This window comes from Apis florea, unplaced genomic scaffold (assembly GCF_048593485.1).
Source record: "Apis florea isolate Af1SG1 unplaced genomic scaffold, ASM4859348v1 contig_1914_pilon, whole genome shotgun sequence".
NCBI classification, from domain to species: Eukaryota; Metazoa; Arthropoda; class Insecta; order Hymenoptera; family Apidae; genus Apis; species Apis florea.
In genome coordinates, this window is record NW_028256504.1 from 1,828,948 (window position 1) to 1,851,759 (window position 22,812).

General features: G+C 33.9%; 2 protein-coding genes and 1 long non-coding RNA gene across 9 annotated transcripts in view; 2 read left to right on the forward strand and 1 right to left on the reverse strand.

The window, feature by feature from the left end:
• LOC100864824 (uncharacterized) overlaps positions 1–22,812 on the forward strand; it is a 119,252-nt gene that overhangs the window by 40,361 nt on the left and 56,079 nt on the right. Inside the window, exon 1 of one of the 3 annotated variants that reach the window (XM_086913540.1) lies at positions 5,930–6,053. The exons of the other annotated variants lie outside the window; for them this stretch is intronic. The gene's annotated coding sequence lies outside the window, so the exon portion shown is untranslated. Of the gene's footprint in view, positions 1–5,929; positions 6,054–22,812 lie in introns of those variants that run through there. 3 annotated transcript variants of the gene reach the window in all.
• Positions 1–22,812, reverse strand: part of LOC100867715 (uncharacterized) — a 59,560-nt gene that overhangs the window by 12,258 nt on the left and 24,490 nt on the right. Inside the window, exon 1 of one of the 4 annotated variants that reach the window (XM_086913469.1) lies at positions 157–287. The exons of 2 other annotated variants lie outside the window; for them this stretch is intronic. The gene's annotated coding sequence lies outside the window, so the exon portion shown is untranslated. Of the gene's footprint in view, positions 1–156; positions 288–22,812 lie in introns of those variants that run through there. One more of the 4 variants, XM_086913460.1, reaches the window with a different exon arrangement.
• Positions 10,840–13,788, forward strand: LOC147658600 (uncharacterized). Of its 2 annotated transcripts, none has more exons than XR_015293775.1 (2): positions 10,840–11,410; positions 13,369–13,788. It is a non-coding gene; the product is annotated as an uncharacterized LOC147658600 (long non-coding RNA). The 2 variants fall into 2 exon arrangements; XR_015293776.1 differs by having other exon boundaries at positions 11,318–11,410; positions 13,341–13,788.

Genomic DNA, 22,812 nt, shown 5'->3' on the forward strand with positions numbered 1-22,812 from the left:
TTCTAAACCAAAAAAAAAAAATTTCCAAATTTTTCGAAATCAAAATCGATCCACTTTCACCAACTAATCATTCGAATTCAATTCCATAACCACCACTCAATCTCCAATCACTTTGTAAAATTCGAAAATCAAACGCTCCCCCTTCTCGTTTCGTACCAAGATCAAGTAACAAGATCACATTCGTCGTTGCACACGAAAAAGCCGGCTATCGATCCCCCGCGACACACACTCGATTGCCCCCTCGAACAGGAGAAGAAGAAACCCTCGCTCTTTCCACCACGAATTCGAATTCTCCTCCTCCACGTTGCGTTGGAGTGGAGTTCCCCGTTGGCAGAAAAGAGAGGCGACAATCGAGGCCCTCGACGCCGCGGTGAAGACGCGGCAAGGGATCAAGTGATCTTGACACACTGTCGACTTGCCAGGTCGAGCCGGCTAAACTTAACAGACTCCGCCTGTTGGCCGGCGTGTACACAAAAGCCGTGCACTTCCGGATGCCGGTGACGTCATTGTGGCAATTTCGACCGATTATCGTGATTCCTTTTTTTTTTGGTTTTGTTTCCTTCCAACCAACTCACTAATAACATATTTGTTGCCCTCGATTCGATTATGCTCTGAACGATAAATTATTCGCGATGCCAATTAAATTTTCCCCCCCTGTCACTGATTTTATAATTGTAGCAGAATTTGATTTTATAAGGCGAGATGAGGTTAAAAGCTATAAATAATAAATTCGAAATCGTTCTGATAAGTAATTGTTTATTCGAAATTTTTAACTAGTTACTTGTTCAATTCTGGTAGGTCATCGTGGACGAGCTAACAAGAAGGTCTTTGACGAGGCCTTCTCCGCAGCGAGAGAAGAAGACAAATCGGTTTAATTGACTGGCTCGTATTATGAAGAATGTAAATAACACGGCGAGACGTAGTTTTCCTGCGAATTGTTCAAGTTTTTTTTTTTTAAGCAGTGTAGGTGTCACTTGGAAGGCAAATTGATCAAGTCTGTCAAGGTTAATCGTTCAATTTCTTCAAAGAAGGTTAAATAGTTTTGCCTTGTGGAAAAGAAACTTAAAATTTTAATTCCTTTTTCGAAACTCGTATAAGTTAAAATGAGGATGAAAAAGCGATAATAATGCAAAGGGTTAAAATCACGAGTATCGGAAACACGTTTCTTAATCGTCCAACTTTTCCCCACGATCAATCGTCGCTTTCAAGTTGCGCGTAATAAGTTTCATAAGGGACAGGCGATGATGGTTTCTACCAACTTTTCGCCATAAATCTTACGCTCGGTTGACCAAGAACCGTTGTTTTGACGAGGGAAGCTCGAGAACCTGATTTAGAGCGGAAGGGGTTTCGCGTAAAAGGATCTTGACATTGATTGGGAACGAAATTCCCCTCTCCCTCCCCTCCTCCCTCTGTATTTATTATTCATAGTTGTACGTGTTGCAAGAATGAAACGAAGGAAAAGTTGGACGAGAGATCCGACGAGGGGGTTGAAATTGTTGCAGATGATAAATGCTTCTCGAAATGTAACAAGTAAGACGAAAAATAATATATTAATTTATCTATCTAGAAGAAAAATCTATAAGGAATGTTTGATTTATTAAAAAAAATTATTGAAATCACATTTAATTAAAATGAACGATACAACTTTCAAAATTGTGGTATACCGTTTTAATCGTTTCTTCAATCGCATGACTTCTAACATTAGCAGGGATGGAATCTTTTTCGTGGGAATTTCACTGGGCGAACTCCATAATGGGCTATCTTATTAGAAACACACTCCTCCAGCTGTCTGCTCTCGAACGATTAATCACTGTCTCCAGAATTTTTGTAGCACGAGAAGAAAGTTTCGACAACGTAATCCCTGGTGTTGCTCGCTTCTTGAAGACCAGGGATTACGCTATCGAGACGCACAATCCGAAATTACGTAGCGAAATCCCTTTCGAAACCTTCGACTTTCGTCAACAATCAAAGAAAAAAAAAAAATAAAGAATTATTAAGAAAAAGAAATTAAGAAAGTCCAATATTCGATGTCGATCGATGAAAGTCGATCAGCGTGTTAAACGAAATACGTGAAACAACATAACCTAAAAGGCGTGAGTGAAAATATCCATACGTCACAAGGAAATTTAATATAAAAAGAAAAAAAAAAAAAAAAAAGAAGACGTTATGGATGACAAACGAGTTTACCGTAACGATATTTCATACGAAATATGGATATGCGATAAGTATCTTCATTTTTCAATTTTTCTGACACGTGCAAATTTATATTTACGTCTCTCGTGATCCACGCTTTTACCGAGAGCGATGCAAATAATTTTCGTTCACTATCTTGGATTACAGCTACGCGAGCGACATCTCGGTTTCCTTTTCCTTTTGCTGTCCTGCTCGTAATTATCTCTCTCTCTTCCCCCTTCTTAACGGTAGAGGAGTTAAGAGGCTTTAAATTCGCTTCTCTGCGAGGAATGCAACGCGAAATTGAAATACGCGGCTGATACGACAAGGTTATCAGGAAGAAGAGAACTGCTCGAAACAAGCGCATAATTAATATATATAAGGAAAAAAGTCCTTTGCAAATGAACGCTTTGGAAAACGACGATTTGAGATAACGTCGAATGGAACTGGTTTAGAATTATTTTACAATTATTTCAAGAATACTTTTTTTGAAAACGTTTCAATTATTAATTTATATAAATATATAAAAAAAATATTTTTGAAGGAAAACCTAACCTAACAAAGTTACGTTGCCGACAACTTTTCGTTCAGTACACTGTACACCGGTTAATTTTTGATTACAAACGAACTGTTAAAATTATAATCATAGACGCGGTGGTAAACAAGTCAAAAAGCTTCGACTCTTTCAAAACGAAGTTAATTAACTAACACTGGTCACTGGATCAAGATTCAAACGTTAAAGAAATCTTTGTCGCTTGTTAATTAGTTTTCTCGACGTTATATACATACTGATCGAAAAATCTTTGGAGCAATGGCATGGTAGGCGAGAAAACGTGAATGTAAATCGTACAAATTGCCAGAGACGAGGGAATTAAAGTTACTTTCGAACGGGGATATCCAAAATGCAGAGTCCCTCCTAACCTCCATTATCCGTCTAACTCCTCGAAACCATTTTCTCGTCTCCTTTTTTTCTCTCCATTCTCTCTCTCTCTCTCTCTCTCTCTCTCTCTCTCTCTCTCCCTCTCTCTCTTTCCTGTATCTTTCCTATTCCACTTTTGCATGCCTCGTGGTAACGAGCTGGAATGTTACGGTCGAGAATAGACTATACTCTCTCTAGAAAAAAGAAAATTGGTTCGATCGCGTTTGTTACAATGTGCTCACTATATGTCGTACATAAGTGGTAGAATAAAATTTTATAAAAGAAAAAGAATATAATATCAATATCGTATTTCTTTTTTTCTTTTTAAGTAAAAAAAACTTTTCGTTCTTTACAAAGAATTGTATGTATTGAAAATTTTGCAGATTTTTAGAATTATAAATTTTCTATATTAACAATAGAATAAATAGAAAGAGTATTTATATTTTACAGTTTATTTTTAAGATTAAGCCTAGTTATTTGAAACACTGTTTGCGTATCAAGCGTTGAATTGTGATTGATTTCGATACCGATTTAACGAACACGGTTGAAAACTATTATTATAAATAATAATGGAAAGGGATTGAAAAGTGTCGATCGAATGATTGGATCCGTGATATAAGTAGATTGCTTTGTACTTTTTTGCAGATGATAATCGACTTGTGTACAATAGGATAAAACGAATATATTCGCATTTTAACGCGAATTCGATCGCGATTTGAAAAATGTATTTATTAATATTCAACTGATTCCCTGGGCTGGAAAATAAGGAATCGACACTCGTACTTTCGCGTAACGTACGATCGAATTGGAGATCGTGAGACGTGCGTATAAAACTCATAGTCGACGAGCAATGGAATAATGGCACCCACGGGATAATAAAAACGGCACAAGAGACTATATCGTTCTGTCATGCACCCGTTATCGATCGAGCCAGTTTCCGCCTGACTTTTCGGAGATAACGGTATTGAAATATTGGAACGTCGTTTCGCACGAATTCTGGCTGCCACGATCTGGCACAAGGTGGTACCGATGGGAAACGAGATTTTTTTTTTTTTTTTTTTTTTTTTTTATCTTATCGCAACCACTCGACGTTCTTGTTACCGCTTATGACAAATAGGATCCGGCTATCGAGAATCGTTCGAACGCAAGAATTTTTTTTTTTTTTTTTCGAAGCTTGATTTGCATCGATTGTTTCGAAATGATATGAGGAAGGAGGAAGGATGCGTTAAATGTTACGGAAGAGAATGTGTGATGTGTCGTTCAACTCGATGTTAATTTTCTTCTCGATATAGGTATAAGGGATAATTTCCAATATTTCTGAACAATTTTAGGAGAACGTAACGTAGAGTGAATTTAGGAAGGTAGAATGGTAAGTCAACATATACTATTGCACGAAGGTCGACCTTGTGACAGTTCTTGATTAGACGTCGACCCGTACGCACTATTTTTTTTTATTTTATCCTGTTATTCTATTCTGGTTAAGGTAAAGAGAAGATACTGTTTCACCATTTTTACAAAATCTAATTCCCATTTGTAATCAAATATTTCTTGTTTTAACAAAAAAATTTTAATTTCTCATTTTTTTAGAGGTTTTAAAAAATTTTAAGATTTGTGTTAACTTTTTTGCCAATCTAATTTTTTTTATCCTACTTTATCCAATAAAATAAATTGTTAAACGATTCTCTTATATTATTTATAATTTTAATATTAATTTTATCCAATTGTGATAAGAGAGAATACAGAATAATTCGCGTGTAATTGCTTCTGTTTACCAAGTTCTAGAATTTCTGGTCACATCTGGACAGTTTGGATAATCGGCGTTCCATTGTAATTGTGGAACGTAAAGATATCGTTGTATTAATCGTTCTACTGTTTTTCTTCGAAATCTTACACTACTGTGAATCATCAAATTGTTGACAATTTTGTTTCATAACGATTCACTATTTTTTTTCTTTTTTCAACTTTTTAAAATTTTAAAATTCGTGCTTTTTCTTAAAATCACTATTTGATTTCTTCAAAGAGTTATATTTCGTTGATTTTTTGAACGTAATTATTAGAGAATTTCTAAATCATATTTAAAAATTTTTCTATCGAGGAAATAATAGAAAAGAATAGAATATTAGATGTTGATAATTTTATTAGAATAATGTTATATAATAGAACTTGATAAAATCAGTAATTGATTATTATTAAATAGTTTTTTTCGATTTCAGTATTTTAGTATTTCAAAGCCTAAATTCTTCGCACCAACAAGAAATTGTTTGTTTCCTTAACGTACGCCGAAAGCTATATTAATATCACAGGAAGCCTTTACTTCTTTACTGCGTATTCTTCTTCACTATGGAAAATTCTTCCGACAGTAATGAATTTAATAAAAATCATGAAATAAAATCTTTGAAAATTAGTATTCAAATTTTTCTTTTCCAATTATGAAAATAATCGAGACGGCTCAATCTCTAATTCAAACAACTCAAATTTATTTATAACTTATCTGTATATATAACTTGTGTCTGTACTTTGTCGAGTTAATTTATTCACGTAAAACAATCCAATCTAAATAATTTAAATTCATTCACAGTTTACTTCGATCCATCATTTACCAAAAACAAGTTTTTCCGTTAAAAGTTCGCAAAAGAGTTGTTAAAAAAAGAGCACTGATTTCAACCGACGCGAACAGTCAAGCAGGATGTACTTGCTAACGATTAGAGTTGAAACCAATTGAAGGTTGGTCGGGGCGAGAAAAAGTGTCACCTAATTAACGTGAGCGGCAGCACCGTCGCTAATCGGTGGGTAGGTCCAACCTCTAAATGGGATTACTTATTAATGACGAACGATTTGCTGGCTACCAAGAGGATGGACTCGTTTCTTTGATAATTGCTGGCAAGGAAATAGAGAAGTGTATTGCAACTCGTTCCTTTTTACGAATTCGTCGAAAGTCTACAAATTGAATCAATAGCAAAAGGTAAGGAATAGCGAGAAATTATAATTATTAACAAGTCGTTGCGTGTAATATCAGGTTAGGAATGAATCGAGATTCATGATTTTGATTGAAACTTTGAAATTTATGCGCGAAAAGTTTTTCTTCTTCTTTTCTTCTTCTTCTTCTTTTTTTTTTTTTTTTTTTTAAGAGGATTAAAATCTTATCAAATTTTGTAAATTATTAAAGTTTTTTTTTAAATTTTCTCGAGAAGTTGAGTGATTTATGCAGAATAGAATTTTTCAACACTTTGAGAAAATATTTTCATTGGTAGTTAAATGTTTGAAAAAAGCAATTAACTTGTTAACAGTCAAAGATTTTATAATTGAAACCAGATTATTTCATTTCTTATGAATGAATAGAAAACAGTTCTATTCAATTCAGTAGTCGGTTGTAATACCCGTCGTGCATACAATTTAATTAAAAGCAACATTAACCAAGTTTCTCCATTTTATCTCATATTCGTACACATCACTTAAATATTCAATTTCACGATTTCATTAAACCAAATATCACGTCAAGTTATTATAGCAACTGGTTATCACAAACGCAAAACATTTTAGCAAAAGATATATATATCTCAAAACTTTCTAACTTAATTTACTCTAACCTAACCTCTTTCGTAGACGGATAAATTAAACCTGCTATTTTTCTTTGCGAAATATTTCCTCGCTAAAACAACGAGACGACGACGAAGCGTCTAATGAAACACATCTGGACTGGAAATTTATTTCAAATTTTACGCTACTATATTTTTTTTATTTTTACAATTAAAGGAATTTGAGATAAAGCCAATATTTGAGAATATTAAATTGAATCAATTATTTATATAGAAAACAATATTGAAAATTTCTTTTCTCGAAATAACATTAGAGAAATTAATGTTAATAAGAGACGGTGATGTTTATAAACAACGAATAGCAACAGTAAACTGCGAATAATTTATCTCATCGAATGACAAATAAATTTCATTTACATCCGAAGATAAATTATTTTTGAAATAATTTCAAAAAGTAATTCTAAAATCAAAACTCGCGCTAAAAGCACTACGATATAAATAAAATAGCAATACGAATACTTCAGCTACGGAAAATTCCTCTTAAAACTTTTACAACGGGAATAGGAAAAATGGGTATCGACTCCTCTTGTGATCCTTTTTTTTTTTTCCAAAGTGCATCGAATGCACCCGAATACAAAGGATCGTGTTACACACCACGCGGATTCGAGGTGGAAATTGAAATGCGCGGAGATAGCGTGTTTAGAATGGAGGTCACGCGTGGCAAGGAGGATGCAGCCGCAAATTATAGGATGATTATAAATTAATGCATTAGTATCAGTGCATGGCAGGCGTCAGAGGGTGCGAGTGTTGGGCGGCCGTTATCACGTTACTCGCAACCGAGCGAGCAAAATAATTAGAACGAGCCTGTGCTGTGTGTGTGTGTGTGTGTGTGTGTGTGTGTGTGTGTGTGTGTGTGTGTGTGTGTGTGTGTGTACACACCACGTAGAGGAAAGCCTATTTCCGTTTAAACGGATAACCCTCTTGGATTATTAATCGGCCACGTCGTGGAGACGGTGTGCTTAAAGTAAAGGGACCACGTCGAATCGGAGAGATGATTCGCGATTTCTTCGAAATTCACTTTAATCCGCGTTGCGAGAAACGTGCGTTAATTAAATTTGCGCGGGAAGTTTGAATGGGCCGGTCGATGGATTTGAATCGTCGAATTTTATTTTTGGATTTAAAGGAGTAGAGAGAAATTACAATAGTTTTGCAATAGTTTTCATATTTGTTATAATTCTTTTTTTTTTATATTATCGACGAGAGATACGAGCATTTCGTTCGTTGTTAAAATTCATATTGAACTCGTTTATTATTCCAATTACGCGTATTAAATGCTCGCTAATTATTTAGAATAGAATTGCTATATATATATATCTACTTCTCTCTATCCCCTCAATCTTCTTTCCCTTCTGAAAATCGTTGAAAAAAATAAAAAAAAAACTGTCGCGTCAAACACGACAAACCGCTCGTCTCCCCGAAACGAGGCGCCACCCCCAGAAATAGAATAGAAAACGAAACAAGATTTAGAAAAAATTCAATCCCCCAAGTTCACCGTGGCTAACAAGCAACGTCTACGACAAAATGTGGCGGAAATTGCGGGATGATCGTTGAATATTCGACGCGGTTTCCTTTCGTCTCCGAGATTGAGGTCGAGGGAGGGGAGGGGGAATGGCGGAAACCGTTGGAAAAATCTCGTTACAGCGACGTGGCACGTTTTACGATTCGACTGCTCCCCGGAGTTTCACGGTCAAAAGCGAACAAAACAGTTTTTATCGCGTTGGCCGGGGAGGGGGGAAGCTTCGTCGATGTTTACGAGGCGCTGCGGTGCAAGGCTCGAGGAAACAATCGTCGTGGTGTCGCCACGTGTTCTAATCCTCGTTCGGAATGGTGGCGTTCCTATTTATGGGGACGTGTGAACGATTCGACGTGGCGACATTTCGTTGCTGGCAATTGTTGAAAAAAAGGGGATGGAAGGGGAGATTTACGTGGGACATTTCGTTGGTGATCCTGTTGAATTGCTATGGGTGGAGAATGATACTTGATGGGTAGAGAGGATCACTTTTCCACGTGTATTTAAATTAATAAAATATTGTTGTATCGTTAGAAAATGTTATGGGGGAAAAAGTGTTGTTTGGAGAAAATCATTTTTTTTTTTAGAATCTTTTTCCGATACTAATATTGCAATCAATGGATGGAATATTATCTTGAATAAATTTAGCAAGCTTATCTCAATACGTTTCCTTGTTCCTTTTTTCGGTAATTAAGAAACGAAAAAACTGTTCCACGATTGTGCAAAATAAATTTCGTTCAAATGAATAATTGTAACCAAATTAAATATCAATCATATTGCATTCTAAAGAATAATATTTCTACTACGTTTCAAACAAATTTATTAATATATTCTGATCCATTTGCTAATTATGTCATCCTTCTATTAACGATGCTTTATATTCAAACTAGTCATGCAACCACAATATCAAATATGACTAATTGTTATTGTTAGCAATCAAAACATTACGTATCGAATCTGTCCTTATCAAATATGAGTTAATTAGTGATCAATTGTCACGGTCACGATAGAAATAAATCCAATTGAATTTGCAATTCTTTTTTAATTAAAGATAATTGACATCCCCTTGTCCTATCATTTAAAATAAAATAATCCAATTTAACAATTGTCAAACGCTTTTAAATTTTCTCAATAATTAAACACGCTTCAAAAGGAATCAAAAATTTCTTTACTTTCGGAAACGAGTAGAAATACACCTGGTTCCAGATATTTTCCGAATAATGGTACCATAAGACGTTCCATTATCAAGGTCTCCCTCTAATGGGAATTCCAAGAACGTCGCATGGAAATTCGGAATTCGAACACCTCGTACCGATCTCTGTGTTAACACACAGATACACAAGAATTTCACGTTCTCGATGAAATGTACTTTAATTGACAGCCGAGATTATTTAACAGAAAATGGAGGACGGGCGGGATTTTTGATAGAATCCAAACGATTGTATTATAATCGTTTTACATAAGCTGTCGATCGATTTTCTAGCCAGATGACGTAAGTTTCGTTCGTTAGTCAATAAATTGTTATATTTCCTTCTACGACGAATCGTAACAAATCGATACAATCCGTTTTAGATTTATATAACCTGATCTAAGTTGTTACGAAGACTACACTTATATTACAATTCTGGTATGTCGATACGAGTTAACATTAAATGACAAATGATCAAGCTTGATGCAAAGTTAAATTCGATAAAATTCGTGGAAAAGTATATTTCTCGATCTGTCGAAAGAACAGGATTCCAAACAAGAATTTATCGCCCATCGATTTCACACCCTCGTCAAACGCCCGTAAATTATCCCCAATTTCAATGACCATTTTGATAATTACTCCAACAATCGGCTCTCCATCACGAATAAATCTCCTCTTTAACGATGTTACGTACGCGTATAAATCAATCGCAAACGTTCTAAACGAACTTGATCTTGGCCACGAACTAACCGTGAACTTCTTCGAACACCACCAGTTGCTCCATCCAATTCCTTCTAATTGGCCTCGAATTGGTTTAAATATAAATCTGACCGATCGAAAGAATACTCGGGAAAGAGATAGATAGATAGATAGATAGATAGATAGAAGAGAGAGAGAGAGAGAGAGAGAGAGAGAGACGAGTTTTCGATGAACTCGCGAGAACAGATGGCGCTGTCGGTGATTTCGTGAAATTACAATGACGCTTCGTTTGTTGGAGAAGTTGCGAACCAGGTGAATTAACGAGCGTTGACAGGTTGACAACACCGATAACGCAACGATTAATCGTTCCTGGCTTGTATTTAGAATGCGGTAAAATTTGCTGCTCGTTTTAATTAAAAGAGAACAACCGGACACGTGATTATTAAAAAAGGATAATTCCTTCGTCTCGTCGATCTCTCGTGATGATTCGAAATGAAATTATCGAGAGAGAAGATTAAATAAATGAAAATGCTAGCAGTTTGAATAAGCTGCAAATTTAACCTAACCTAAATTTTATTAGAATAAATAATCAATTTTCTCCTTTGATCGAGAAAAAAAAAAAATTCTATCAATCTTTAGAAGCAACGAATATTCATAATAATCGTGCAATTGTGCCGTTAAAATTAATTTCATTGGCAGCCACCTTCCTTTTTCTCCGCGATCGTATTTGCACGCGACGCGAGTGCATTCTTGCAGTCGAGTTTATTCATCGATTTTCCATTCGCACGATTAAACAACGTGTTAAACCTTTCGAATTTATACCGCCGCGGTGCATAACCGCTGATTAACATTTTTTAACACTCGTGTGAAATCGATTGGAAACGAGAACGAGGGAATTATGCAATGGGCGAAAAAGGAAGGAAAAATTTAATCGGTGGACAATCGTTTGATTCCGCTGAGCACGTAATTTCGACGACCTCGTTGCACGCAAATTGTGCAAAGGCGAAGAAAAATTTCGATATCGCTCGTAAATCGAGCTATCTCGATTGCTATCTAAAAAATTAAACGTTTTCGAAATGAAATATAACATTAAATTTCTGTATTTATTATTCTAACGATGTGTTTCATTCATTGCGTAAATTATTGCATCGTTCGGAATGTAGTTTCGCTTTTTCACGCGAGTGTCGCTAGTCGAACGTTTATCCAGCCAACTTCACTCTGAACAACGTGTTATATATTTCGAGAGTTGGCATTTCATTCTGTGCGTGATAACAAAGACGAAAAGCAGCATTTTTGGCATATTTTAGTATTTTATCATCGAAAAGGTAAGAATACTGTTCAGACAAGGAAAAAAGGTTCGACGAATAACTCGAGAAATTGCTACGAGATCGAATTTGTCGAATTGCGTGAAACAAAATTGATTTCGTTTCGAAGCGTCTCGAGAAAACGAGGTTACTTTTCGAACAACCCGATAAATCAACTTTCCTTGGGCATAATTTTTCACGATTGAATCGAATTAGATACAGATCGGACGATGAGATATCTAGATTCTCAAAATGTTGCTCGCACATTTTATGATTTAAGATCGATATAAAAAATTACCGAAGAGGTAAAATTTCGCATACATATTTAACACGAATGTATATAACGTAACAGGATGTATGGGTTATAACGGACAACTCGTTTAACCGCGTTCTCTCTAATTCAATGCACCGCGTTATCGGGCAAAAAGCGTCGAGCCTTATCGTGCATTAAAGTAATTAGCAATTAAAGCAATTAGCCGTTGATAGTAAATGGAATGGCGCGCCTTACTTTACGATGGAACGGGCTCGTAAACTTTTCCTCGTGCTTGCAACGAAAAATCGAATTGGGGATGATAAAATAATTTTAGGAGCTGCAACCATCTCCCCCTCCTTCGTTTCGATCGTGATTATCGACTGGGGAGTAGGAAAGGTTCGAGGGACTCGTTCTTCTCTTAATTATCGACAATTAGAATGATTAATAGCTAAAAATAAAAATAAAGTCAAAATCTTTTTTTTTTTTTTTTTTTTTTTTTTTATAATTTTCGTCTCATTTCGCACTCTTGAAGAATTCTTGAATTTAACGTAATACTTTTTTTTTTTTTTATCATTTATCGAATTATTTAACTTTAATCTTATCTCTGAACGTGGACAAAGTGCATACGAATTTCATTATTTTTAAAATTGTGATTAAACCAGTTGAAATTACTACAATCCTATTTCTACATATTTAAATTACTATTAATATCACGATACGAAGATAAATCTACTAAAAAGATGAGTCATTTTCAGAGATATGTAAATTAGAAAAGGAGGAAAAAAAAAAAATTAGAATTTGATCGCGTTAAACGAGGTCATCGCAGCTGTGAATCATAAAATAAAATTACACTCGCTCTTTCTCGGCCATTTAAAATCTGGGAATATCGTAAACGCGCGTTCATTCAAATTATTTTTATCTGTAAAAATTTTACGCGTGCATTCCTCGAAACGAAATTTAGCCAAGCAATTTCGTTTCAGCAGTTCTAACGAGGTCCGTTAATAGCAATGCCGGGGGGGGGGGGGGGGCGTTGTTGTGCATTCTTTCAGCCTTAAACAGTCTTAAATAACGACGTGGAAAACTTAAATAAGTTTTACAGCCGCGGCGGCGGACTTGTGAAATTAGCTCTCTAACCGTAATTAACTTCAAACAAAAAAAAAGGGGGGAGGGGGGGGGGGGTTGAACGCGAGGCAACAGCGCGAATTCGAAGGAGATAAAAATAAAATGTTTAATTTTCATTATCTCGCGGTGATAAATTTTGATTAGAATAATTTCCTTCCTTCGCTTTATAAACCCCTTCCTCTATTTTTCTTCCTTCCTCCCTTTCTTTCTAATTATTTCAATTGTAAATTGTACTCGATAAACGTAATAGAAAAGGATGGACATTTAAAAAAATTTATTATCATCGTCCCAAGTAGATGATTTTAAACCTCTTTATTAGGAAGTTGTTTAAATTAATATATTTTTTTTAAACTTGTCGTTAAAATAAATATATTTGGTAAAATTTTGTTCAATTTCTTTTTTTTTTTTAAAAGTTATAAATCTTCGTTTATCGCAAATCGATGATCTAATTTGTTAAAATTATCAAAACTAACATATAACAATTCGAAGCGTTGCCTATCGATCGATACAATTCGTCGACTGGCATTCGACAAACTCGAATGCAAATTTCGGGTAGATTTCAAAGTTCATTATCAGTTTTACAGGCGAACTTTTTGCATCCCAGGTGTTAAGGATTTCCGCCACACAGAAAACGCGGCGCCGGTTTCTCCCCTTTGATGAAGAAAGTTGAGCTCGGATAGCTGACCGTCCGAGAACTTTATATTCAGTCTCGAGCTACAAGTTTCTCCTGAAACTGCCGCTGCAACTCCTTAGCCAACGGAATGAATAATGACTGCCATTTAGTTAACACGAGGTGAAACAAATTAACCATCTTGATAAATTGTTTGTACTTTCGTCATTGTAATATCTCTTGTTAAAAAATTTATCGAGCCTCCTATTTTCTTTTTTTCTCTCCCTTTTAATTCTAATAAGCTAATATTTTCTATCGATAATTTTCCAAAGCAATAAAAACTGTGCAATTTATGTATGATTTACACGATTTGTTTCTTATCCTCTAATAAAGTTAAAATAAATACAATTCAAATGTCACGGGTGACCAATTCTAATCCACGTAAAACTGTTATAATATCCTCGAGAAATATTTATGAAAATGTGATTGGACGAGTGAAAGGAATGGATAAAAAAAGGATTTGCTTTGTCACCAAATAAATATTTTCCTCGTCCAAACGATCAATTAGCTACCTCTGCATTATTAAAAACATGGGATCGATAATTCCAATTGAATTGAATTAAATTTCGATCGGAATTCTTTAAACGAGTATTATCCCCATACTTTTTAGGTTAGGTTAGAACAGAAGGAAAGACACGTTTCTTTCTTTCGATGATTTAACGTTCGGTACGAATTTTTTTTTTTTTTTTTTTTCAATTAAAACTTTTAATTAAATCCACTACTCCCTGTAATATCCCGTTGTAAATTTTCCCTCGTGCATACAATACCTTTTCATCGATCTTCACCTTCCTTGCTGGTCAATCAATTTTATTACGTTTCTCTCTCTCTCTCTCTCTCTCTCTCTCCCTCTCTCTCTCTCTCTCTCTCTCTCCCTCCCTCCCTCCCTCCCTCCCTCCCTCCCTCCCTCCCTCCCTCCCTTTTCGTCCCGTTATATACGCGTGTTGCGGAATTCTAGAGCGAGAAGCAAATTATACGGTACAATTTTAGCTTAGGTAATAATGCCATATTGGTGCACAATATTGGCTTCTAACACGAAACTTTTTCCCCCTGCAACTTTTTCGCGCATGAACTCGCCCCTGTTATTCGATTTTTAACGCGGCATTATTAAAATAATCTGAGCGTGCCGATATATATATATATATATAAATAAAAAGCTGTTAAGTAATTAGCACGTTAATTGATATTGTTGAAAGTTAAATGGGACGTTTTATACGGGGAGAAAGAGGCGGGAAATTAAATGTTGGACAAAGTGAGATGAATATTCGGGATTCAATCGAATAAATTGTGCAATATTTATCGATTTAACACGTTCTTGTGCTCTTTTGTCGGATACGTTTCAGCACGTGATAAATATGCATCGTGAAAAATTAATCGAGGCGAACGCGAGAAAAATTTCTTCCCACTTATGATTTTAACGGTTGTGTAATAATAGTAATAGTTAGAAGAAGTTATTTTAGTAATTAAACTTTATCCAATTTAAATTTCATTTATATACGTATATATTAAAACTTTAAATAAATATGTCTTCTTTTTCACGATAAACAATGTGTCCAAGTTCATCAAATGAAATCATAACTGTTTTCAACAGCTGTGAAAATTTAATGGATCGATAAAAATCGTAAAACTAACCTAAAAACCTGTTTATCCAACCTAACCTAATAATTACATTTGTATTACCACAACGGATATTTAATAATTCATTCTGTTATAATCCACTTGATAATATTCAGTATTCGTTTAAAATTAATAATTCATTCTACAATACAAATAAATATGTTTTCTTTTTCACGATAAACAAGTTTGTCAAGTGAAATTTAATGCACGATTACGAATAATAAATTGGATCGGTAAAATCGCAAAACTAACCTAAAAATGTTTATCCAACCTAACCTAATAATTACATTTGTATTACCACAACGGATATTTAATAATTCATTCTGTTATAATCCACTTGATAATATTCAGTATTCGTTTAAAATTAATAATTCATTCTACAATATAATAAATAAATATGTTTTCTTTTTCACGATAAACAAGTTTGTCAAGTGAAATTTAATGCACGATTACGAATAATAAATTGGATCGGTAAAATCGCAAAACTAACCTAAAAATGTTTATCCAACCTAACCTAATAATTACATTTGTATTATCACAACGGTTATTTAATAATTCATTCTGTTATAATCCACTTGATAATATTCAGTATTCGTTTAAAATTAATAATTCATTCTACAATATAATAAATAAATATGTTTTCTTTTTCACGATAAACAAGTTTGTCAAGTGAAATTTAATGCACGATTACGAATAATAAATTGGATCGGTAAAATCGCAAAACTAACCTAAAAATGTTTATCCAACCTAACCTAATAATTACATTTGTATTATCACAACGAATTTAATAATTCATCTTTCTGTAAACACAAAATATTTTCGATTCTTTTTTAATCTGCTTGATAATATTCAGCCCGTTCGATAAATCATTCTAATCATGCGAAACGAGTATATTCCATCTTCGAAACATTAACTTTACTTTCGTGTATTCACCGTTTGTTGTACCATTCCCTTCCTCCCCCTCCTCCTGTTCAAATACTGATCCAACTCACGCAAACGATGCACTTAATCGACGAGGCAAATTATTCAAAGTTTCGCGTGACAGGTAATAATAACATCTTGCCGTTCCTCCTCCCTCGAACCACAACCAAGCGTTCGGACTTTCCGACAGTTACGAGAGTAATTTGCATTTCCCTCTGAGAATTTGAGCAGCCTCGTAAATTGACAACCGGACCAAATCGATCCTCTCCCGACTCTTTCGATCACGTATGTGAAACACAAAGTGATGATCGTTAACTCGTCACCAAAATCGATCAGTGTCTCTCAACCTTATTCTGGGTTAACCACCCATAACTTTTCAAATTAGATTTTTTCTATGAATGAAGATATGAATGAAGAAATGAGACGAACACGATGGTAATTTTTTTGGAATTTGAAAACTTTTATTCTTTTTTTTTTTTATACTAGGAATTCAAGAATCTAAGAAGAAGGAAAGAGGGAAGATCGTGTTGTAGGAAAATTTTTGACACGAAAAATGCGTAAAGTAAATAATTCGAAATGAAAATTTTGAATTGAGAATCACTGATCGAGGATCGACGTAAACATTGGATTCTTGGAGATATTTATAAAAATGTATTGATTGATTTAAAAATGAGATAAACACGACGATGACGACGACGACGATGATGATGGCGATGCATAAATTTTTCATTATGTTTATAAATGATTAATTTATTTATTGTATTGATAACATTTTAAATGTCTGTGGCGCGATTAACTTATTGACATTGATGAAAATCTTTTTTAAATGTCATGTTTGCAAAAAAAATTTTATTACACGATGACCTTCCGTCTTTAATTCTTTTTAATCATCGTATACATTTGTATCTTTATCATCGATGTTATACGTGATATCATATCGAATGATGTAACAAGAGATGCATCAGCCTCAGCTATTAAACTATACGATAATGAAAAGTAATCAATAACATTGATAAATTTGTAGAATTTCTGCAGTCATAGACAATTTTAAAAATTCAAAGGAATCGATCGTACATCCTGCACGTGCCATTAGAAATTAATTAATCCAATGTTTGAACAATGTATTCTGTTAAAACGTGAAATTCATATTGAAAATAACATCAAAGAGGAGGAGACGTGCGATGCTGACTGCAGTAATGGAACCTGCAGAAAGAAGCACCTCATTGCATAATGGTAAAGGTATATTTATGATATTTCGAAAATGCGATTTAACAGCGAAAGAAAAGAAGAAGGCTGATGAGATTGATAAGTGTTTGATTATTGCAGTAAGAAAATTAAAAAAAAAAAGAAAAGAAACGAGATAAAACTTCTTTTTTTCCCTCCAAAATTAAACAGAATTACGCTACAAAGTCGAGCATTGAAATCCCAATTTAAAGAGATAAAATTTCATTGTCGTCATGTGTATTGTTTACACTGTACGTCGAAAAATCGGTCGGACGAATCTCGAAATTATTATTTTCGCATTTGTGTACGCGGAAAAGTTTAAAATCGAATCGAAGGGCAATCCACTGTGGGTGGAAAGTGGTTCTCAATCTTTTTTTACGATTCTACTTTTGTACAGAAAATTTTACCGGTCTTATTTTTAATTTATCGCTTCGCCCTTTTCGTTAAAAATTTTTGTATAATTTCAAAAAAAGATGGTCTCAAATTATTTGAAAACCAGTTCAGTTCCCTCGAAAAATAAAACTGTCACGATCGATCATTTCCGCCATGGTTAAAGCTAAACTTTACCATCATCGGGACTCGCTATTTACTCATCGATATAAAGCGAAATTGCATCGGGGAAATAATTGAGGTTACAAATCGGCTGCCAATTACTTTTTCACTTCGAAAAATCATCAATGGAGAAATCGACGGATATCGCGATCTCGTTCGAGCCGAGAGTTCGGGCGTGAATAAAATGATAAAAAATGTAAATCGCGAAGGAGGAGCACGAAGAAGCGTTTAAAGGAAGCAAGTAGCTGTTGTAAAATTGTGATTATCGATTATCGATATCTCATCGATAGTTTTTTAATATATATTTGAATTAGAATTTTCACATCATTTGAAAATTGTAATAAATCTATTTCAAGTCTACTTCTATTCATATTAACGATGTGTACATCGAGAATTTATCAAACAACATCTCTTATTAATTATAATTTTAAAAGTTTCGTTTATTTTTATTATTAATGAATCGAATATCATCGATGGTATCGATATTTATCGATAGTGATAATTCCAGCGAAATATGGAAAGTGAGATTGCGTCGATGGCGGCACGAAGGAGAGGAATTATGAGTATTTGGGGAAACTGGAGTGTGATTCTCGTTTTGTTATTTTTTAATTCGAAATACAGGCACGGCCAGAAATGTTGAAAGAATTGATTTTATGCAAATTTCACTGAACGTTTCGCAACTACGTGCTCGTTTTCAATAATATTCGCCGCCAGATAGCGGTGTGATCGATACGAATTGTAGGGCTTATTCTGGAGCGAGAAGTTAAAGTGGAACGAAATTTTGTTTCTTCAAATCTATGTTTAAGGATAAAAAAAATACTTGATAATTTTAAGGAATATAGAATAATCGATAATATTATTTCAAATATTTTTGTAAATTTTTGTTTAGATGTGAACTTGATGGAAAGTCGAAATAAATATTTTTTTTTAAAAAATCCAGATAAACATTTTAGATGAATGAAAAAGGGAAAAGAGAAGCGAAAAAGAGACGAACAACGTCAGTTTCAACAATTGATTTATGACAGGGCTTTGATATGTATCTTTTTTCGAAAGATATCATCTAAAACTGCGTATTATTTTTTTTTTTTTTTTTTACGATTACTTTCTAATGCTTCGAAACATAGCGACACGTCAGTCAAGAGATTAATCGTCTGAGAGATAAGACAATGAATTGTTCGATTTACTTTCATTTTCTCTCGTCTTGATACATCGCATAACACCATGTTAATTTTTAATTTCAACTTAAGAATGCATTTTATTTGTTTCAAAATATTATCGAATCATTTCAGATAATATAATCGCAGAAAATTCCATCTTACTTAATCAACACTTTTGCTTTATCGGTGAAAATAAAAAAGGTATACAAGAAATGTTATGTAAGAAAATATAATTATTCATCATTCTCACGAATGGAATAATACGAATCGTTTAAAAAATATTCAAGTTAAGTTACGTATTTAATTATTTTACTATATTAATTCTGTCTATTTACGATATATTTAAATTCTTTTTATAAGTCGTTTTTACAATCAAGAAGAGGTTAGGTTAAAGATCATTTGTCGAAAATTTCACCAATTACCGACCGATGATCATTTCTTCTCCAAGTGATAGAGCATCGAAACCTTTGGCAAGAATTCCATCGCCTTTCCATTAAACTTTTAATCCACGTTTCCGACGAAAAATTAACGCCCGTAAAAGAGCGTGCATTCACAAAGAAAATCGTTCGATAACAGGAGGAAAAAAAACGAGGAAAGGAAAAACAATCACGTGGCGAGTGCGCGACAAGCGAGGGACAAAAAGTGGTTACAAAAGCATAATAAAAAGAGCGTTGTCACACGCGCGGCGATCGTTCTCTACTTTTTCTAACGTTGAAAGAACGGTGTCAAAGTTGTGGTACAATTTGTCCAAAGGGAACAACGTGTAATCACGGTTGCGGTCGAGAAATGCAATAAAAAAAAAAGAGGATGGAAAAAATTTGTGGGATTGAAAGAGAGCTGTCGAGAAAGAGAAAGATGTTTCTTTTCTTTAATTGTAAATTTCTGCGTCACCGTAGAACGAATATAAGAGGAAAATGGCGACGTCTTTGATCTCGTGAACGACATATAAGCAAAGGCCATTTTCTTCGTAGATGTGCTTATTGGAAAATTGTATTCCTTTCTTTCATGGACATTTATACGAAATTCTAAAAATATTTAAAATTTAAAGTAGATACGTTTTTGAAGAATTTTAAGAATTTTGCAAAAGTAAAATGAGTAAAAATTTCAGGTAAAAATAGAATATTGAATAGAATAGTCATACGTTCATAATAAAATGGAATATATTCTGGAAAAATGATATCATGAGTGTTTGAGAAAAATTAGAAATTTAAATGTAGCAAAAGAACAAAAATAATCTTTCCGATCTTATAATATTTTTTCAATTTTTAAGAAAAGTAGAAGTATTTTCGAGTAATATTTGTAATTAAAGATTAGATCAGTTCTCCAAATATTGCAAAAAAGAAAAAAAAAGAGAATATTCTGTTTTCTCGTTCACCGCCATTTTCTTTTCTTCGCCCGTTTGGTTACCACATTATGGCGTTCCACCACCATCGTTCAGGCGGCAAATTCGATTTGCAGCTGCTGTTCGTTCGAACAGCAGATTGAATTTCGATGGCGTTTCCGCGTGACAAGCGGGAAATATTGTTACTTCGTCCAGCATATGTTCCTTTCACCAACAGCCAACAACTATACTCGCCGTTTATTTGGTCCACCAACCCTTTCCATATGCTTTCACGCCATTATTTCATTAGTCCAGATTATCAATTTATTTCAATAATAATAACTTGCATAACACAATATATATATTTCTACATCTTTTAAAACACTGTTATGAAAACAATTGGATATCCATCCGAAAGAAAATGTAATATTAATTTTGCCAAGAATTTAATAACAAGAAAAGTGTCGAAGACTAACGAATATGAATTTTGTTTGTTTGTTTGTTGGTTCGATACGTTCAGAAAGTTGAAAGAAACTCAAAAACATGCCACACCTGTTGATTTCGAATTCAACTCGTTCGAGCGACGTCTTGTTCACCAACTCGAATCGAAAAGTGGTAGCTTCTCCGCTCACGTGTGCTTTTACAAGAACAAGAACGATCGTTTCGCGTGAAATTATTATCCAGAGCCTGCCATGTTCAACAGGCTATTAATTATACGCCTCATCGCAGCTCCCTCTGAGAGTGGAAGAGACTAAGAAAGCGAGATCGATTTTAACAAGACGTCTAGGCTTTTCTCTCTCTCTCTCTCGCGATTCCCTTTGAGACCAGTTTTACCGGATCGTTCGTCGGTAGATGTTCGAATTTCCACTTAAATCGACCGATTGCCGCCGATAAATCTTCATTTTTCGAAAGAAAATTTTTATTTTGGCTAACTTCACTCGAGCTTCGATTAATCTTTTTGGGAATACGGATAATTGGACAAGTTACAGAAGAAGATATGATGATATAATGGATGATATGATTGATGATGCGACACTAGCGCCACGAGACCGTTAACTACTAATGTCCAATATAATAATATTTATTTAGTTATACTTTTTTTTTTTTTTTTTTTGTAAATTATCTATTAGAAATATTATATTTTCCTACAAACAGGAATTAGATTTTAATTATTTTCTAATAACAAATAAGAAAAAATCGATAGAGAACAAATAAAATGACGGGCAAAGATGAACAAGAACTGATTATTTTAAATATTTAACTTTGCATGTTAATTTGGTTTTAAATAGTATCATTCACACGTATAAAACTACCACGTACTCGTAATAGACTGACTGAAGGGGAATCTGGTTTCAATTACAGCATAAAAAGAAGCTTTGCAACAAAGAACCATTGTTAGATTTCCATCTTAAGTTTCTGTTTGAGAAACAGTGTTCGCGTCACGTTTATCCTTCATGCTCATGTGCATACATTAAAAAAGTTGAAGAAATAAGAACGAAGTTTTTCAAACGTATAAATTAAATAGTGCTAATTGTAGAACACAAGATAAGACTGTTCTCCCTTTTCTTTTATTTATCTTGCATTCGCATCAAAACGAGGTTATTCACACTGTGTAACTGACAAAGATTCGATAATATAATTCTGTTAAGATCATAATAGGATTCGTAAGATTTCATGGAAAATTTTTTAAAAAGACTAATAATAAATTGTAAAGATTCGATGAACGAAAGGTTTGTTAAAAATTTTATCAAATCTTCAATCTTGTGATTGTTAATTGTTTTTTTTTTTTTCAAAAATGTATTGGAATATATTTCTAGTTTCTATAAGTAGATATTAAATTTTTTGCTTTCATGTTTTTTATTTTTAAAGCAAATGTACCGTTATTATTTTTCCAATAAACACCTCCCCATACTTTTTTTTTTTTCCCCTAACCCCTTTATTCGTGGTTACAAAAATAAACGTTTTATCGACTATAAACCACTTAGGGAATGAAAAATATCGAATGTTGAATATCGAAAAAAGAGTCAGGCCAATAAGAAATCACCTTCTCGAAAACTTTCTAACGCGAAAAGAAACAAAAAAGGAATCACGAGCTGCACCCAGTTTGACCCAGTTTTCGAATATGACAAATACTCCGTTCTATTCTATTCGAATAAAAAAAAAAAAAAAAAAAAAAAAAAAAGACAGCATCGAAAATCTTTCTCGAAGAAGAAAGAACGTTCCTCGATCGATCCTCTCGAGCCCCTTACAAATGAACCCCTTAGCCAATCGACAACCCTCCTTGCGTGTTTTAGAAGCCCTCCCTTATCTAAGAATAAATTATATAATCCCCGTTCGTTTTAATTAAAACGCGAAATTCAAATTTCATTTTTTCTTTTTATAAAGAATGTTAATTACAGGAAATTTTATATAAATATAAAAATGAAAAAAAAATTTTTTTTTTTTTCCTATTTCCTCCAACAAATCCCAACAAACGATTTTTCGTATTCTAGAAAGATCGATTACGCAATTTCTTGCAGAGAAACGTACCACGGTGTCATTAATGATAATCTTGGAACAGAAGGGGGAAGAATTATTGAGAGAAACCAA